This window comes from Equus asinus, chromosome 3, assembly GCF_041296235.1.
Source record: "Equus asinus isolate D_3611 breed Donkey chromosome 3, EquAss-T2T_v2, whole genome shotgun sequence".
NCBI lineage: Eukaryota > Metazoa > Chordata > Mammalia > Perissodactyla > Equidae > Equus > Equus asinus.
Genome location: NC_091792.1, coordinates 62774617 through 62796177, shown reverse-complemented (window position 1 = coordinate 62796177; position 21561 = coordinate 62774617). Strand labels below are relative to the sequence as shown.

General features: G+C 37.4%; 1 protein-coding gene across 2 annotated transcripts in view; it reads right to left on the bottom strand.

Annotated features, from left to right (window-relative positions):
* The window catches only part of KIF13B (kinesin family member 13B), a 183157-nt gene that overhangs the window by 144588 nt on the left and 17008 nt on the right, over positions 1 to 21561 (bottom strand). The gene's annotated exons all lie outside the window — the stretch shown is intronic.

The following is a 21561-nucleotide window of genomic DNA, read 5'->3' as shown; positions in this document are numbered from 1 at the left end:
TCCCATTCCATTTTCTGCAAAGTATTTTATCCTAATGTAAAGTCATTTTTTAACCATGCTATCATTTTTGTGGAAAAATGACTATATAAATTAAAATTTTAAATTTCTCTGGTTACTTCAGCATTGAGCTATCAGCACAATTATTAGTAGCACATGACTGATCAGAACAAAACATATTGCAAATTTTGATAAACATAAAAAGTAAAAACTGTATTGGAAAAGCATCTTTTAATGAAATGAATCCACGGAATGAGTATGACTTACTACAGGAATGAGACAGCACAGAGCATTCACTCCATTCCTATTTTATTTTGTACAGAAGTAAAGCTCTGAAAACCTTGGTCAAATATAACGGGGTGGAACTGGAAAGAGGTTGTTTATAGCAACATCACTCAAATCTTTACACTCCTGCCATGATACGTGGCCAAAATGAATCATATAATCATCTAACATCAAATATTATTTTTAATTATCTATAAGCTAATAAACCAATTAGGTCCTCTGAAAGCAAAGCTTTGGAAACTATCTGACATGCAAAAGGAGTTGTAACCCAGATGACAGAGTACTCATTTTCTTGGATGGATGCCAAAGACTTTATCATAACTTATCAAGTTAATTACACCTGCTATTGTTTCACTTAGCGGAACTGTACCTAACCTCTGAAACTCAGGGTTGAGAAAATCAAATTGTGTTAACTTCGCTACACCTTTGACAAAAGAATACTATTTAACAAAATGATTTCATCTTATGATGTGTTTTAAATATTATTTTCCTCAAAACACTGAAGCTGTATATTTAGCGGATTCAATTTACAGAAGTTTGCCTTATAATCTAACTAGAATGTGGCTTTATTATCAAATCTTTGTCTTACATATCTTATCAAATCTTGATTATTTTATCAAAATAATTAGGTAAATCAAACATCTTTTGTACAAAATAACCTGACCTTATTTTTAAATTCAAATAAAAGTTTTAACAGTTATTTCAAGGAGATCTTTATCATGGAATACATTTTGTAAGATAGATGATTAAAAATAATCAAGTAAGGATTTAAATTATACACATCTAGTAATTTAAAATGGATAAAAGACAAAATAGATCAATATGCTGTTTCTCATTAACTGATCTGCAATAATAAACTTTAATGTATAACTAAAACTAGAAGCTATTTACAAAACAAGGAGTCTGATAAAGAGGTGGTATTCCTTGGGTAAATGTGTGTATCAAACTCTGGCATTTGGGTTTTTGAAAATAATTAAATAAGAATGAGAAAGAAGACCATTAACCTTTTTAAACATCAAGATTAGACTTTTCTTATGTATTTAATAACAGAGAAGAGTATACAGCACTGTAAACCACTCTAGCAGTTGGCATAAAATGTTTTTTGTTAACAGGCAGCAAAAAATATTTTACAGCTTGAAACAAGATGAGGACTGATTGTAACTGAAATAAATACTTCATGATATGATTTAATAAAATAAGTTTTATCTACCTTATTGAATTCTTACTGAAAAAGGTACATCAAAAACCTGAAAGAAATGGCATAAAAATTTTATCTGTGCATTTACTCGATGCGTGCTCAAAGAATAATTCCACTTCTCCTGCTCTGGCTGTTTGAAAGTGCACTGCCTTCCAATTAATAGCTTTTCCTGGGGATGAGTATTTAGAATAGAAAAGAATTGCTTCTTTATTTTCCAGCCTGGAAATCTAAAGTTTGATAACTGCAATTAACAACTAAACTTAAACAGATGCTATTTATTAAGAAACAATAGTTTAAATCAGACCATTAGTCTGTCAACATGAAAGTGAAAACTAAAAATATGGAAGTGAAAAATGGGAATGCAGAGAAGAACATATATGAGTGACTATGGGGGTGAAAATTTGAACATTTAGTCTTGACTGACCTGAAAATCCTCACTGCTTTATCGTAGATTAAAAACAAAAGAACAATACTTCTGACCAGAAATATCAGGGAGTTTGAGATAAAGAGGCCTCTCTCCAGAGCCTGTGAAAGTGATGAAAGAACTAGAAGCGTTATGTGGATGAGGAAAACCTGCCCACAGGCTCCTAAGAAATGTCTGTCAAATCAAGGAGGCCACAAACTGAATCTGGACCCAGCCAATTGAGAGCTTTATGACCAGGAACCAATTGACTTGGCCTCTCTGTAAATGGGGAATGTGGATTAGGTATGTTTTATAAACTGCTACTTAGCTCCAATCGTCTCCGATGTGGAGAATTACAAACCCTGGTTATTTATCTACCAGGCAGTCATGTAAGTTCACATTTTTGAATCTGTTTATTAGAGAACTCACAATACTGCCCAGAACCTCTTTTCCGGGCCTATGAAGTCAAGACTTACCAGGGGGTTTGCTGTATTTTACATCAAAGATGAATCAATCCTGCTCCAGATCCTGAAGGTATTGTTAGTCTGCCCTTGACCTAAAACTTTCCCTCCCACTTCTCTCAGTTTTCTCAAACTAGCAAATAGCCAGAAACAATAGTTTAAATCAGACCATTAGTTTGATGCTAGCAAATGAGCCAGATTTTGAATGTTTCCTTTGGTTTTGACTCTGGGCAAGATACTTAATCTCTCCATGCCTGTTTCTCCATTGGTAAAATGCAAATTATAATAGGACTGCTGTGAGGTTAAATAACTTAACGTGTAAAGCGCTTATAACCGTGGCTGGATAATTATGTCACTCACGTGCGGAAGAACCTTCTCTGCGTTCCCCTCCTTCATGTGTGGCTCCATTCTGCCTTTCCGCCTTCCCCCCCACGGTCATGCTATCCTCTGTATCTAAAATATCTTAATTTATGAACCAAACAGAACAAAGCCCTAATCGTATATTCTTCTGTGATGTCTTTTTGACTTAAAGAATTATAGTAATTACAACTTTCATTCTTTCTTCCCACTTTTTTCCAACACCCAGAGCATACATCACTGCATTCACGTTTGTCCAGATCCTCTTATCATATTGTCTTTGTTTTAGACAAGATCCTCTTGTCTTTATTTTAAAATACTTAAGCATAATCCCATAGCTCTTCATAGCTCTCTCCTACAGAACTCTTCACACACTTTTTGTATTCCTTATTTGTACAGTCTCATCATCTCTACTAAATTATGCAAAAAAAGAAAAGGTAATAAATCCAAGTATTAGTTCTAATCCACATGTAGGGAAAATTAGTTAATATCTGATATCCTAATCACGAACATACACTCCAGGGTTGATTAGGTAGCACATGAAAGATTCTAATCAAGAATGTACACTCTAGGGGCCAGCCCCGCCCTAGCTGAGTGGTTAAGTTCGAGTACTTTGCTTCGACAGCCCTGTGTTTCGCCGGTTCGAATCCTTCGCGAAGACATGGCACCACTCATCAAGCCATGCTGAGGCGGCATCCCACATGCCACAACTAGAAGGACCCACAACTGAAAATACACAACTATGTACCAGGGGACTTTGGGTGAAAAAGGAAAAATAAAATCTTTTTTAAAAAATAAATAAATAAAAGAATGCACATTCTAGTGTAGGATTGTTAAACTGGACAGAAAGAATGGGCATCTATAAAGATGAATGGGAAAAAAAGTTACACTTTTATTTTTCACTAATATCTAACTGATCACCCTCAATTATTAAGATAGGTAATAAATTACAGTATTAGTAGTGACTTTGTCACCAATAGAAATCAGATATTTTCATAACACATTATAATTATTGCAAATATTTTGTATTTACATTCATCACAACTTTCAAATCAAAGCAATTATTCCCAACACTACATCGTGTCAGTGATAAAGAAGCACATACTACCGTATCATGTCTTTAAAAATATTTCTGATAACTCTTTCATTATATTTGGTTTCCTTTCTAATCCTTGGCACTTTACATTCTGAAAGATTATTCTGAGAAGGGTCCACAGACTATTATACTGCCAAACAAGTTCATGGCAAAAACAGGTTAAGAATTTCTGCTCTAGAAGCAGGTTTTACATGCCTCCACCTATCTTTCTTCTGATCAACACTACAGGGTTTGTTAATCAGCACAAGGAAGATCAGAAATAATTTTTCGTTGGTAAAATGCATATGTAGGCTGATTAGAAACATTATACAGGTTCCTCCATTCTTGGGAGAACCAAGTGTAAATCTCTCACCAACCTAGCATCCTGCGCCACTGGAGTAGGCAGTCTCGGCCGAGGGCTCTACCCAAACCTGAATCCAGATGCTGTAACAGAAGTCTAACCAGAGAGTAGCGAACCCTGCTACATTTGTCTCAAGGTGCTTGTCTGAGAGCTCTGACTTCATTGAGCTTACAGGAACAGATTGCATGACTTGCGTTGTACCTACCTGCTAATAAATATGTGGCAAATTCCGTCAGAATTTTATGGTAACACAGAATAGTGTGTTATTATGGTAAAGTGTTTATGGAGGAGAAGGGCTGTAAGCTGTCACCCAGCTCTAATCATAGGGGGTTACTAATATCTCATTATAAATGACCAAAATGGCTTAGATCAGTTCATAATACCCCTGCTAGACTCGTAAGCTCCATGAAGCCTGGGACCAAACTTCCTTTTGTTCATCATTGTTTTCTTAGGGTCAACACCATTCTGGCACACATAGAGGACACTCAATGAACAGTTGTTGAATGAATTAATGAATGTAACACAATTGGCTGTGTATGAGTTTCCCTAACTCCAGAATTCAAGTTCCTTAAAAAAAAGAACATGTCGGGGCCGGCCCAGTGGCATTAAATTTGCCAGCTCCGCTTCAGGGGCTAGGGTTCCTGGGTTTGGATCATCAAGCCATGCTATAGCAGCATTCCACATATAAAAAATAGAGGAAGACTGGAACAGATGTTAGCTCAGGGCCAATCTTCTTCACACACACAAAAAAAGCAAAGCATGTCATTTCTATCTTTCCCTTATCAGGCACTTACCAGGGTTGCATATATTAGATAGCAATCAATAATTGTTGAATGCCTATAGTTTTGCTCTAATCTGAATTAATCAATTATATTTTTTCAAGTGTTTAAAGATCAAGAAGAAACTCTTCTGTACAATCTTAGAAGGCAATGAGAAGCAGTCAGCTCATTTGGCTTTGGAGCAATGAGCTCAGGCAGACCTGAGTTCCAATCCCAGCTCTGCCACTTAGTAATCTCTTAGTGATCTCAGGAAGTCATCCAACACCTTCCTGCCTTGCTCCCCTTCTGAAAATTTTCAGATAATCATGGTGCCTATATCTTTTCTTGTAAGCACTTTTATTGTACTTATAAGCAAAACCCTTGCAAAGGATCCAACAGACTATAAGCAATAATAATGCCTATAATAAATGCTATTTATCAATGAGAAGATCCCAAAACTAAATTCCCTATTCACTTCTTGTATTTCCAAGAACTCTGTATTAGCTGTCTCTGCATAACTTACACCTTCCAAGGGTTCGAAGACCTTGACCACTAAGTTCCTTTTACTATGGTAATAACAGCTCTTTGCTCAGAACAAGGAAACCAACTCTGGGCAATATTATGCAAATTGATGCTCTTCAGAGGAAACCCACAACTCCTGAAATAAACATCTCGTAGTTGCTATCTGGAGGGTTAAGAAACTACACTTAGAACTACAGCTTAAGTCACCTAAGACTACTGTCAATTAAAAGCAAAAGGGCATTATTTGTTATTAGTAACATGACATGATAGTTTACTACATGTCTAACCCAGCTAATAAACATTTACTATCTATGTGCCTATGTTGTTTGAAAAAAATATTACTTAAAATACAACATATTTTAATGAATAAAATTTTTATAAAACAAGTTATCAGAATAAATAAATCAAGGAATAACGGCAGCTGCCATTTACTAAGTACAAATGCCAGGCATTTTATATAAATAACTCACCTATGCCCATAGCAATCTTAAAAGATCCATATTATCGTGTTAGCATCTGGATTTTACAGAAAAGGAAACTGAAGCTCAGAGAGGTGATATAAACTTCCAAAGCCACACAGCTGGTAACTAGTACAGCCAGAACTCAAACCCCAGTCTGAATCCTACTTCTCTGATGCCCTCCAACCACCTCTTGCCTTTTCCTACCCTTACAAGCAATGATGATGGTGAAGCAATACTGGCAGCATCTCAATCCTAGCTCCTTTCTAATGCTTATGAGGTTGATAAATTTAAAAATTAATCCACTCTAAGAAGAACAGACCTATCCTCTTCCTAATTTTCAGTTCAGGTCTTCATTATTAGTAGTACTGGGTCAGGCCAAAATAGGTCACATCAACTGACAGTTAGTTTGATACACAAACTAGAGAACCCATTAGTATACAGACCAAAGGCATGCAAAAAGGATGTTCTTAGCATGGATTCCACAGAAACAAAGCCTAAGGCTTATCATGGAGTACAGTTCCAGGGAGGAGGGAGAAGGGGAGCGAGGCATAAGGTGTCAGATTATGTCCACGTGAAGTTGGTCAGGGTCCAGAGTGAGCTGGCAACAGCCAGGGTTGAAAAGTGATCAAAGGCTCTGGGGAGAGTGAGGCCAAGAGTATCTGAAGCGGCACATAAAAGGTGTGTGATACGGTCGATAGACATGAAATCAGAGCCAGAAAACTTAAGTGAAGGTAATGGAAATGCAAGACACAAAGTCCTACCCGGGTCAGTGCCAAGGGCTGACTTAATCTTGAACTGGTCTCTGTCCCAGTATCCTACTTTAAGCATCCTTCCTGACGTCAGTGGATAAAGGCTCGTGTATGGGTTCAGACCTAATAAATCTAACTTTCAGAGAAAGGACTTTCACACAATAGAGTTTTCCTGTGCTATTTATATAACTTAATTAGAATGACTAATATGAAACAGTACCAAATGTGTACACAATGTCTGGTTCCTCCCATTATATTGCAGTTTCCATTCCCCAAAGAACACAGCAGATTGCAAGACTGGACTAGTGACTAAGTGGGAATAATAACTGAACATGCAAAGATTCTGCTTACATATGGGGCTTCTGTTGTGGTAACACTTGATGAGAACAAAGTTGAGCAAGGAAGTTTACTTATTACACATGACCAAAACATCAAGTCACCCAATTTTCTATGCAGAAGTCAAACAAAATAATAAAATGCAATTATAACAACAGTAGCTACTATGCACAGATTCTTATGATGGTTTCCATTACACAGGGTAAAAGTTATTTTTTAAAACACTTGATAATTTTTTAAATGTTTATACCATCTAAAAAATAAAAAGGAAAAGCTTTGCCTTAATGGAGATTTAGATCTATATGTATTATTGCATAAAAGTACTATTAAAAACCCAGTTTGCCAAACAAAGAACTCCAATCAAAACTGCTCATGCATTACAAATTCAACTTCCAAAGAATCTGTAAGTTCCAGCTACATAAAAACAGATATCCTGGGGCTAGCTCCACGGCCCAGTGGTTAAAGTTCCGCACACTCGGCTTGGGTGGCCAGGGTTTGCAGATTCAGATCCCAGGCATGAAACCTGCTCCACTCACCGGCCATGCTGTGGAGCATCCCGCATACAAAGCAGAGGAAGATTGGCATGGATGTTAGCTCAGGCCTAGTCTTCCTCAAGGAAAAACAAGGAAGACTGGGGTCTGGCCCCATGGCCAAGTGGTTAAATTCGCACACTCCAGCTTCGGTAGCCCAGGGTTTCACCAGTTCGGATCCTGGGCGTGGACCTAGCACCGCTCATCAGGCCATGCTGAGGCAGCATCCCATAAAGCACAACAAGAAGGACCTATGACTAGAATATAAAACTATGTGCTGGGGGGCTTTGGGGAGAAGGAAAAAAAGAAGATTGGCAACAGATGTTAGCTCAGGTGCCAATCTATGGGGGGAAAAAAGGAAGACTGCCAGCAGATATTAGCTCAGGGCAATAGCTCAGGACAAATCTTCACACACACACACACAAAAAAAACAGATACCCTGAAATTTGGATTACTATACTTTTGAATAAAAATAAACATAAAATCAGTCTTGCCATCCTTTTCTCCCTCACAGTGGCTACATTTTGCTGACATGTGAAATCTTTACAGTTATATTTTTTAACCTAGGAATATTTTTAAATTTTTTGTTAAGTTACTGCAAACTTTTTGACATACAAATTTACAGCCAAATAATTCCATCCTGTTGACAGCATATTTTTTATTTGTCAAAGGTTTCTTACTTTTTTTCAGGTCAATTTTAATATATACTCCTTTCCTGCCTCTTCTGTCCTTTTCAACATCCTGGTAGACAAAGGAACTTCACATAAGCCACTCAGTGAAGAACAGACCTTTCCCGGAACCCCAGGCCCAGAGGAGCTCCTTCTTGAAAGGCACAGCAGAGACCAAGAGAACCCTCAGAGCTGGCCGTCCTTAGGCACCGAAAACTGCAGCTAAGGTCCAGTGCTCAGAACAGTTAAAATAAGGTCTAGCCTTCTCTTCTCCACATACACTCTTGCAGCACTTTTAGAGCCTGTCCCAGTTCTACACCAGGAAGGAAATCTCACGGGACGTATGCTGAGGACTTTCCACTCTCCTCTTAGGTAACAGAACAATATACCTGACGTTTTTCTATCTAAAAAGTATTGCTTGGGCACCTAACCCTATGCTAGATACTAACACATATAGATACTCTATACCTATAAATCCTTTGAACTATAAGGATAATTAGATAAGATTCAATTCCTAACCCAAAGGGATCTAAAAAATAGATGGAGAAACAAGACAGGTATTTGCAACTGGAGGATAAAAAGATGCGTGTGTCCTGACTATACGTACTGTCCTACTTGGACAGCCGCCCAACTGAACTGGCTCGGGGATTCCCCTGCCCTTGTTACAGCTGTTGGGAATTTCTCTCCATTCTGTCTACCACCCTCTCTATCCCACTACAGCCAAAAGCAAAAGAAATCCTCTTCTCTAGCCATCTCTTGCTTTAACTGTTCTATTAACTCCAATGACATAAAGTGAGGATTCTATAACGATGGGACAGAGTAAGTCAAAGTGGAGAGAGGAAGGAAAAAAGAGTCCCTCCTCGCTCCTCTACTGGGGGCAAGCAATGGGTGACTGATAGATGGAAAGAAGAGGGAGAAAGAGAGACTTCAGGAAGCTGGGGCATAGCACCTTCTTTTCCAGGTTATCCACCCTTCAAAGGGAAGAAGGTAGGATTATTCCATCCCCCTCTGGTCTCCAAGAAACCCAAGTTTTCTTCTCAACAACTGCCCATTCCCTCATCATTCTAGCATCTGAATCTCATTCGAAAGCCCCTCCAAAAATCAAATCACACTGAAATTCCATCTCAGTCTTTCAAATCCTCTTTCCCCTGTTTACGTAAGAAACTCTCCTACCAAGAGCAAGAGAACAATCAGAAGGGCTTAGAACCAACCCTACCCTAAACGGTAGAAGGTTAAATTTCTTGGCATTCTAAGTTGGAACTTTGAATTCATAGAATTATTTGCTTAAAATGTCTGAAATAGTGCTACACACTTCAGAAATACCACGGGTTAAATAAGCTTTTACAGGGGCCTACAGATGGTTTACCTATTATATGATTTTGCTTATAAGTGGAAAACTGATTACATTCTAAAATTTTGGTGAGTATGTCAGACAATTTTAATTAACCTGGGCTAACATATTATCCTTTAGGGTCAGAGGACTTGAAATCAACAACACAAAGAGACTTATGCACCCCTATCTTCACTGTAGCATTGTTCACAATAGCCAAGATGTGGAAGCAACCCAAGTGCCCAGCAACTGACGACTGGATAAAGAAGATGTGGTATATATATACAATGGAATACTACTCAGCCATTAAAAAGAACATAATCACCCCATTTGCAGCCACATGGATGGACCTCGAGGGCATCATGTAAAGCAAAACAAGCCAGACAGAAAAAGACAAACACCGTATGATTTCACTCACGCGGATTATAAGCAAACTTACAGACAAAGAACAATTTAGTGGTTAACAGGAGGAAGCGAGGGAAGGGTGGACACATGGGGGGCAGGGGCACATTTATATGGTGTTTGACAAATATTAACGTGCAACTGAAATTCCACAATGTTATAAACTATTTAGACCACAATAAAAAATTTGTTAAAAAGTTAAAGTTGAGAAACTTATATATTTTATTAATTCATTTAAAAACAGCAACATTTATCATGTTAACATAAATAACATTTTAAGAAAAATAACAGTATTCTCCAAAACAAAAATATATAAATATAAATATATATTTAGTGGAAAGAGTAGCATTGTTTTACATTTTTGCAAATTAATATAATTCATTAAGTTGAACACTTGGTTATTTATAAATAAAGTCATGTCAACAATTATGGAATTCACATGGCTAAACTAAATAAACTAAGAAAAATTGAGCATATAACATCTGCAGAGTGCAGAGGTTGATGGTCTCCAAAGGTAATGTGAACCCCAAACCCAGGTCCGAGGTCAGGAAGGGACATGTTTTGTGACTGAAGTCAACAAGGTCTACACCAAGGGTTGTAAACAGAAAGGTCCAGAGGGGCCAGGCAAATAACATAAATGAGGAAGTCAACCAGCTGGGGACCTGAAGAGCTCATGACCTTGTCCAAGGAGGCAACAAGCCCAGTGTTGCCAGATTTTCAGGTTAAGAAAAGCTGCAAATCTGAATTTTTCTACGAAACCTCCTGATTTTTAAATATTGGAACTGCAAGCCAAACAAAACACATCTTTGGGTAAATGTAGCCTACGGTACGCCAGTTTGCAACATCTATTCTATACATTACAAACAGAATTATTTAATCTTCGGGCAATTCTTTCCAAAAGAAATTTATCCTACAGTATGATCTTAATATTAGATCACTAGGAAACAGCAAACTTAAAATATAATCAATGTGGGGCCAGCCCCGTGGCCAAGTGGTTAAGTTCGCATGCTCTGCTTTGGCAGCCCTGGGTTTCACCAGTTTGGATCCTGGGTGTGGACATGGCACCACTCATCAGGCCATGCTGTGGCAGCATCCCATATAGGACAACTAGAAGGACCTGCAACTAGAATATACAACTGTGTAGTGGGGTGGTCTTTAGGGAGGAGGAGGAGAAGAAGAAAGAGACTGCCAATAGATGTTAGCTCAGGTGCCAATCTTTAAAAAAAAAAAGGTATATATATATGCAAAATCAATGAAACAGCATTGAAACAAATGCTTGTTGTCAAAACGACAAAAGCTGTGGTGCCATGGGAGTAAACAAGAGACTGGACGAGCATATCTATCACTAGAAAACCGCACTCTACATGGTGGAGTGGACGGAGATAGCTCATCAGGCCCTACCACTGTCTTGAGAAATACTCTTCATAAAATCAAACGCCCAGACTCACAAATCACCCTTCCAACTACTAATTGGGGGAACTATCAGAACAGGGCGCTTTTGAGAACAAGCACTAATAAAACAGCTGTAATCAACCTAGAGACAGTTACTGAGCACCTTCTACTTGCAAAGCACTGTAAGAAACAAAGAATAACTGGTCCTGGCTTCAAATAGGCACGGTCTAAAGGAGAGGGGGACTCAAAACACACAGGAAAAAGCTTAACAGTACAAGCACCAGAAAACAGGGCGGGACAAACATGTAAAGGTGTCACCCAGGCAGTGACACTTCTTAATTAGCAGAAATAATAGATGCTCTAAATTCAAAAGACAGACTACAGAGGGGCTGACACAGTGGCCTAGTGGTCAAGTTTGTGCACTCTGCTTCAGCAGCCTGAGGTTTGTGGGTTCAGATCCTAGGCAAGGACCTACACACCACTCATCAAGCCATGCTGTGGTGTCATCCCACGTACAAAATAGAGGAAGACTGGCACAGATATTAGCTCAGGGACAATCTTCCTCATAAAAACAAAAAAAGATTACAGGAAGTAGGAGGAGGCGTGAAGGAAGATTGGTCTGGTATTAGTGGGCTCCAGAAACCAGTTAGAAGGCTACTGCACTCTAAACACAGGGGAATTATGGTCCTTCACTAGGGTAACATCAGAGGGAATGGAAAGGAATGTCGGGATCAAAATATTCATAAGAAAAATCAGCAAGATTTGGCATCTCACTAAATAAGGATAACATATCCTCTATAATAAATTCACTTATAAATCTATCTACATAACATATGACCCACTTTCTTCAACAAAGAACCAATAAATTAAAAGACATATAATCTAATCCCAATATGTAGATCATATCTGGGTGCTATTCAAAGCAAACTTTGGGGAAAAAACTTTAAGAGACAATTGGACATGTGAACACTGAAAAATCTGATGCTATTTACATAACCATTGTTAATTTTTTACATGTACTAATGGTATTGTGATCCTGTTCAAAGTTATAAAAGATGTATTAAAAATATTTGTGGGTAAAATGGGATTTACTTCAAAATAACATGGCAAAGAGGAAAGAGTTGAAGATGTGGCTAGGTAGTATTAGCCATGGGTTCATGGTTTGGGGGGCTGAGTGACAAACACATGTGGTTCCTCATACTATTCTATATACTTAGGCATATCTTTTAAATTCTCCATAACAAAAAGCTTTCTTAAATTGAATGGCAAATACAACTTTTACCTACTCTTTATGTAAATTCTATTTCAGTTTTCCTAAAAGTAGGAAAAAAGGATTATTGACTTGTTTCATACATGGCTCAAAACATGAAGATAAATATTTATTATTAGTAATTATTTCCCATTGTATAGAATTTTTATTTAATTATAAGTATACATACACAGGTTTGATAAAAGTGAAGCACAAGTGAAATTCACCATCATACAAGATACTTCTTTAACAAACTCAAAAGAAGAAGTGTGAAGGGCTCCAGAACCTTAAACTACTAATTTGCAAAAGAAATAGTTTTAATTTAGCTAAATATCACTCATAAGAAAACGCACACTGCTCAAAGTTAAACAATAGAATTATTTCAAATCCGAGTCTGCAAAAATCTAACTTCACAAAGCCCACAAGAGAATAATTCAACTTCACTTTCTACTTTTCACTTTTCTCTTTTGCTTTGTTTTTTGTTTTACTAGTATGTTTATAGACACTGTGTGCTAAAAATAATTCGACGACAATTTAATGGAACTAAGGATTAATAAAAACTATCCTGGCTCTTAGCCTGACACTTGGCAACTGTTGAACGGATCATAAAGATTCCTAAGGTATTGTGATCCAGCAACTTCTTGGATTGGATTGGTTCCTGATGTCACACTTCCTCATGGAGTACTGCTCCTTCCATCTCTGAAACAGAGGTCTAGATTCTCATACAATATCTCGTTTATATTAGCAACAACTCCTACACTCGAGATTGAGACAAAGAGCCTTAAGAAAAAAAGTATTGCCAAAGGAACAAAGAACAAATTTTAAAAACCTCAATAGTGACACTTGGTAGCTTTACGTAAACTTTATTTGTAGTTAGATATCTAGATATCTTATCTAGTATATCACATACTATCTGATAATTTTATGCTGAATCCAGAATTCTGGGGAAATTCAAAACATTTAATTCCTATTAGCTATTCCTTACTTAATCTAGTAACTAACCAGACACACATAATCCTGAGTCCTCATTAAATCAAGTGTGAGTATCCGAGTAGTAGCTCAAGCATAGTGATAAAGAGAGATCCCTTTTTCTTGTATTAAAAAAAAGTTTATTCTTTCTTATTCTGTACCAATAAAAGCACGACATATTTATATATCCAATGATAATGCTAAAATATCATAAATTCTACTATAAGTCTAATTTTTTTCAGACAGGTTTACCAAGCAGGTATCAAACAGTCCATTTTAGCAACCTCTGAGCCTTTGCTGATGAAATTTCAGAAAATCTGTATTTATTGTTATATGATTACCTGCTATTAACTATGTAATGATGAATTCAACCATACATATTTTATTATCTTTTTAGCTCTTGTCTCCTTGATTCATTTTCACAACCGTATTCAAAGGTAGTAAATGATTTGTACACTCAATGATCAGAGTATTTTTTTAAAAGAAAGGGGAGGAATCATCTAAAACTTCTGAGTACACAGAACACTGCTCTCCCCACTTTACTCTGACATAATCAGGGTGGACAGGCTCCCCTAGGACAAGCCTCTTTATGAAATTAAAACATACCACATACTATTCTCCAGAGGAGTAAATTCTATTTGGGCAGAATTATTAGCCTCACTCAAGTCATTCACAGCACAGAGAACAAACAGGTCTATTGTACATACCATAATTACATTTTGCATGACTTCCTTCAATTAAAATCTTTACTTAAATTAGCATCCATATAGCAGTGGAGAAATTTAAAAAGTCATTATCTAATATGACCTAATGATGCCTTCCACTAACAAGGAATCAGTCTGAAAATGACTATATGTTTCAAAGCTGTTACTGGCATAAGGCCCTCCCCTCAGTAGCATTACTCAGTACATCTGCAAGAGAGCTGTATATGCGTGGATCAACTTCGCGTAATTCTGCATATATTTGACTATATATATATTCTTCATATATTCATTCATCTACCAGGATCAGAGTACTTTGAACCCCCAAAGAAGGACTGGGTATGCTTTGCTCATATTAGATACTCATTAATTACCTAATGATCTTGAGTAAACTGATGTCTAGTAAACAACCAGAAGGAATAAAAAGATTTTTAATGATCTTACTGACTACTGCTGGTTGAGATCAACATCTCAAGACGTTGTTCTCACTAGACTGACAGTTATAACCTTCACACTATTAATTAATCACTAAGTTAAATATGACTAAATGGGAAGGAGAAGGTAGCAACATAATTTTACTATAAAACAAGAAAAATCTCTGCCTATCTGTGTCATCTATGGCTAACTCCGGCCGTGTTGGAGAGTCTCTCCCACATGGACTAACGAACCAGCCATTTCACAAAATACCACAGAAATCAGTGTTCAGGTTCTTTAAGGTGTTGAAGTCTAAATCCACTAATGTTTTCTACTTTAGAAGATTCTGGTCTTGAAATCTTACACTTGGTGGGGCAGGGTAATAAAGAAAATCGTAAGAGAAACTCCAAGTTAATATATTAACACTTGCAGTGCTAATACACACACACACACACACAAGAAAACAGAGAGGGCTAAAGAAGAAAATGGATTAAGTGACCAAGGGACAGAAAAGTGAAATTTATACCGAGGATTTCCTTTTTTTTAAAAAGTTCGGCACCTGAGCTAGTATCTGTTGCCAATCTTCTTTTTTTCTTCTTCTTCTTCTTCCCAAAGTCCCCCAATGCATAGTTGTAGTTGCATATCCTTCTGGTTGTGCTATGTGGGACGCCACCTCAGCATGGCCTGATGAGTGGTGCCATGTCCACGCCCAGGATCCAAACCAGTGAAACTCTGGGCCGCCCAAATGGAGCACGTGAATTTACCCACTCACCCACGGGGCCGGTCCCGTACTGAGGATTTCTTTCCCTTTCCAGTTTCAGTTCTGGTGTTTAAAGCAGCACCTCTGAGCAGGCGTAGCTCAGCTGACCCCACAGTCCCTTCAAAGAGTTGGAGGTACACTGCAACAATTTTCACTGCCACCCTTGCTTGGAATTCACCGCAAACAATAGACGAAGGGGAGAAAAAAGCTTCCATTTTGTTTTGTTTTTTTAAGAGGAAAAAAGGAGGAACAGAGTATTTGATAAAATGTCAACTTTCAGCTTTCCTCCCCAAGATAAACTTGTGATATTATTTTTAGCTACTTTTTTTTTTGAGGAAGATCATCCCTGAACTAACATCTGCTGCCAATCCTCCTCTTTTTGCTGAGGAAGACTGGCCCTGAGCTAACATCTGTGCCCATCTTCCTCTACCTCATACGTGGGATGCCTGCCACAGAGTGGTTGGACAAGCAGTGTGTAGGTCCGCACCCAGGATCTGAACCAGCAAACCCCAGGCCGTTGAAGCGGAATGTTCGAACTTAACTGCTGCACTACCAGGCCGGCCCCTTTAGCTCTTTTTAATACAATGTTTTTTGCCTTTAAAAATCAGGCATTATACTTTATACCTTTTTGTATATACTATATTTTAAAAATTCTGCTCAGTTTTTTAAAACCTTACTAAAAGTACTGCTCAATAGAAAAAAGTATACTAGAACCTGAGGTTCCAAATCAGGAGCCAAGGGCTGAATCTGGCCAAGACCTGTTTTGTTTGGACAGCACAATGTTTTGTTTTGCTTTTAAACTGTAATCTGAATGCCTTCAGGCAGGATACGCACTCTCCAATTAGCCAGAGTCACCACTATTTTCCTTACAGTAAATGAGCGTTCTTTAAAACCAAAGAAATTGGAATCCTCATACACTGCTGGTGGGAAAGTTAAATGGTGCAGCTGCTCTGGAAAACAGTCTGGCAGTTCCTCACAATGTTAAGCACGGAGTTACCCCATGACCCAGCAATTCCACTCCTAGATATCTACCTAACAGAAACGAAAACATATGCCCCCACAAAGACTTGCACACAACCATTCACAGCGGCATTATTCATAACAGCCAAAAAGTGGAAACAACCCAAATACCCATCAACTGATGAATGGATAAACAAAACAATACAATGAAATACTACTCCATCATAAAAAGGAATGAAGTACAGATAAATCCTACAACATGGATAAACCTCAAAAACATTACGCCAAGTAAAAGAGGCCAACCACAGAAGAGCACGTATTGTATGATTTCACTTATACGAAATGTCCAGAATACACAAATCTCAAATCTACAGAGACAGAAAGTAGATTAAGAGGATAAAACAAATATCATAAAATTAGATAATGGTGCTGGCTACACCACGGTAAATAAAAACCTGGAATTGTTCACTTTAAAGGGGTGAATTACATGGTATGTATATCTCAGTAAAGTAGTTAAAAATAAACACACCAAAGACATCCATTCAGTTCTTAGATCTTGTGAATTACATTAATCCCTAAATTTGGTTCTGAAATTGTGGTCTGAGGATTCCGGGGGATCCCCTAGAGCTTTTCAGGGGGTTTTGAGGTCAGAACTATTTTCATAATACTGAGACATTTTTGCCTTTTTCACTGTGTCGATATTTGCACTGATGGTGCAAAAGCAAAGATGGGTGAAACTGCTGGCACCTTTGGCACAGTGACACGAAAGTATACTGATTACTGGTAGTCACTGCACTCTTCATCGCCACATACCTGCAGCAAAAAAAATCTTTTCACTTCAGAAGGTCCTCAATAAGGAATAAAAATTATTAATTTTCTTCAATCTTGACTCTTGAGCACACATCTTTTTAATACTATTCATGACAAAATGGGAAGCAGCTATGAAGTGCTTCAGCTGCATACCAAAATATAAAAAGTGTGACTGAATGAGCCGTGGGCCAAACTAGTCACTTATGTACTAGAACAGCACTTTCACTGGAAACAACTGTCAGTTCCTATGGGAAAATGCATTCTCATTTCCAAACTCACCTATACATAACTTTTCAAACACAACTCTTTCACAAAGTGGAGGCTGCCACTCTCCATGGAAAATCACACCTTACTTCCTTTTAAAACACATTTTAAGTATCTCAATTAAGTTTTTAGCCAGTTAGCAGGGAAGGACTGTTGGTGGGTAGAGGAGAGAATGAGGCAAAAGGCAGAAGATAAAACAGGCTAAGAAACTATTTTGCCCTATCATTGGTGACAGGCTAACTAGCATTAACATTTGATTATAGGATAAAATGTTAATAAGTTTTAAGATATAATTCAAACAAAAAAGGCTGCAAGATTTATTTAGTTCTTTAAAAGGGGACTGTTGTACATCACGGTACTATTGTAATAGTTACAAAAGGGACTTAAAGTGCTCCTAAATGCTAAGATCAAACTTTGAGAATTACTCCTGTAAAAATTTACTAAGAATAGATAACGAATCAGTCATTTATTAGCCCTAAAAGATGATTTGTAAATATGTTGCTGATGAAGATTTGGAAAACCCCAAGGACCAATCTAGAAAATTAAAGTGATTGAGAGCAAAAACATAATTCCAAAAATACATTTAATTGTACTAGTAGTATAAGCAGTGTGGCTCTGCATGAGAAAAGAAATAGACCAACCCTCTCAGTGTGTATCCAGTACTACACATATAAGAAAAAGACTGCTCTAGTCACTAGAGTGTTCGCGTAGTGTTGAGGAATACAAAGAGTTCGTCCTTAGTCTTTCCCATCTTTGCTAAAACCCCTTTGTTCTTACCCTGTGTTCACAACTAATGTTTTGACCTGGCTTCCCAAGTTGGTTGATACTAAGAAGTAGAAGCCTGGATGGCAAGGATTAATATTTTATTCACTGTAAACATAAAATTAGAGTTATAGCTCTCTAACGGATGTCATGTTAGTCCCTAAGAGCCCCATCAACTTTGGGCAAACTAGAGAAAATAAAGTTTCTGACTTTGCAAAGCTGAAATTTTTATAGAACTAGGTAATTTCGTGATAGGCACATAATAGTCAAGGATTGAACTAAATATATTTTGGTTTTAAAAAATTTTACTTTATGAAATTACAGCTCACTAAATATACCATGGACTACAACTTAAATACAGGCCGTAATAACAATAACAGTAATACTCAGAGTAACAGCTAACATTTATATAAGGTTCACTATACACCAGGCACTGCCATTTTACATATTTTAACTCATTTAATCCTCCTAACAACCTACAGGCAGGTACTATTATAATCTCCACTTCAGAGATCAATAAACTGAGGCAGAGGAAATCTAAGTAACTTGCTCCATATCACACATGTTATGTGGTAGAGCTGAGATTCAACCCAGGATGTCTGGCTCCAAAGGAAAGGTTCTTAATCTCTTCTTAGCCTTGTGTTATCAATTTTCTGAATTTTAAGTATCTTATTTTTCAAAACAGTTTTGAAATTCCATATATAGCACAGCAAAAATGTCTCTTGAATCCCCATGATTAAGCTGTTAAACTGGGAATGGTTTACCCACTCATTTAACCATGGCTTCTGTCAGTTTTAATAAGCACAAATATCAAATCACGAAATTTTCAGACATTAACGCAAAATTAATCAGAAAAACACATAAATCATTGTTTTAAAATTTACATATGTTCACTTTCAAAGTATAATAACTTGAATTAAGTACACACACAAAATTAGTCAGTTTTAGATTAATAGAATTGGATACTATTTTAAAAGCAAGGATATTGTAGCTTTTAAAGGAAAAATATTAATTTGAGCCTTTCTGACTATAATTTAAACTGACTCAAATCACTTATGTGTTAGTTTCAAATCCCTGGCTCTCTGGTTACACAGAGAGCTCCTATCAAACCATCACTCGCCCTATGGATTAGTCATTACACAAGGCGGACTGTGATTAACCTCATGTCATATAAGACAGCTTTTAATTTGTGCTTTCCTCCCTATTTTTCCGCAAATTTAATCAAATCAACATGTACCGCTGGACTGCTACATTCCAAAATTTCTATTTTGTCTTTTCACCCTGATATTATATTAAAAGAAAAAGCACTTCTCATGAGGTGGTCTTTTGTGATACTAGTAATGTTTTTGTTTTTTATCTGGGTGCCAGTTATAGGAGTGTGATCAACTTATGAAAATTCATCAAGCTGTATACACTTTTGTATATTTTACATGTCTATATTATATTATTGTATATTACAAGCTTCAACAAAAGCTATATGTCTTAACTTCACCAAAAACCATTACATACCAACCTTATTGGCAGCTGTCACTTTTAAAAGTTTTTTAAAAGTACTCTATAGCACTGAGTAATACTCAATTTATATTTTCAGCATATGGGAAAAAAAGAGCCAATCCAAGATATTCTACAGAACCAAAAAGTGCTATTTAATTCTTTCACAAATCCCTGAGATTCAAAGATCTCAAAAGGAAAGAAAACATATTTTTTAGCTTCTATGTGCTCATTTTATTCTCACAACAACCCTATCATGTAGATACTATTACACATTTGTGGTGGACTGTTCTCCAACGACAGCCACAATACATATCCCACCCCAAAAGCTTTTCTTTACGTGACACTGACGTTCCTCCACTGAGAGATAAGCCTATGTTTCCACTTCTTGATACTGTGTAGAACTTGCCACCAGCCTTGAGCAAGAAGATGTGACAGAAGTGATGCTGCATGACTCCCAAGGTTAGGACACCAAAGGTAATACTGCTTCCGCCCGGCTTTCTCACTCTCTCAAAACACTTGCCCTTGGAACCTGCCACCAGATTATGAGTAGGTATTCTGCCCACAGCCCCAGCTGCATCTCCAGCCAACAGGCAGCATCAACTACCAGACGTGGGTGACCAAGCCTTCTCCAGATGATCCCAGCCCCCAGCCTTCAAGTCTTCCAGCTAGACCCCAGGCAGTCAGAGCAGAGACAGGCCATTCCTGCCGTGCCCTGTCTGAAGTGACCCACAGAAACCATGAGATAATAAATGACTGTTGTTGTTTTAAGCCACTAAGACTTTGAGGAAATTGGTTATGCCGCAATAGTAAACTAAAACACTTCATAAATAAGGAACACAGGTAGGCAACCATGCTGGCAAGTGGCAAAGCCAGAAGCGGAATCCAAGTCAGTCTACATATGAAGCCCACACTCTTTCTACCATAGGATACTGCCTCCAACTCTCTTCTGAGGTGCCCACATTTCCAAATAAAGCAATAGTCCCCAGACTGAACATTCTAAAAGCAATAAACAGCTGCCAAAATTAACTATTTCAATTAATACTCAGAACAATAAGTCATTCAATTAACAGGCTCAAAATCCTAGCAAGATTTTTGACACAGCTATACCCTTCACACCCTAATAACATCATATCTCATAATACCCATATCCTAGAGATGCTTAAGAAATATCTCTACATCGATAACAATAAACCTGATAATTTACAGAACACTTTACAAAGCACTTTAACAATCACTAATTCGATCTGCAGAAAACACCTCTGTGAGACCGGTAAGACAGGCATCATACAGATGAGGCTCAAAAAAGTTAAAAATAACTAGCTACAATAACATAGTTAAATAGGGATTCAATTTCAGATTTGCTGACTCCAAGTCCAGTGGTCTTTTCAACTCAATCCAACTCAACTTGAAAGAACATTTATGGAGTGCCTTCTGTATGTATTTCCATATACAGCACTGTTTCTACAAGTATTTGTGAAGTATCTACTTTGTGCAAAACATCATGGCAGGCACTTTCTAGTTTGTGCTCTCCACTTCCAGGGTCAGTACAAAAACATCTCTGATATGGCTGATCTCTCCAAAAAGCCAGTCTTTCCCCATTTTGACCCATTTTTTCCCCACTTTGACCCATTCTGTCTACACTGCCAACTAACAACTTTTCCTATGCTATCTCTTAATCACAATATTCAAAGATTGTCAAAGATGACATCCTACCCATAAAAATACAGGCCAAATTTCCTTGTCTGTCTTCAAGGTCTTCTGTAATCTGATCCCAGCTTATTTAATTAAATAAACTTCCCTGCACTTACCAAGAAAAATCAAGTTAATCTCTTCCTTCTTCCTCAAATTCACTTTCTCCACACCTTCTTGCCCTCCCTTTTAATGTTCATACTA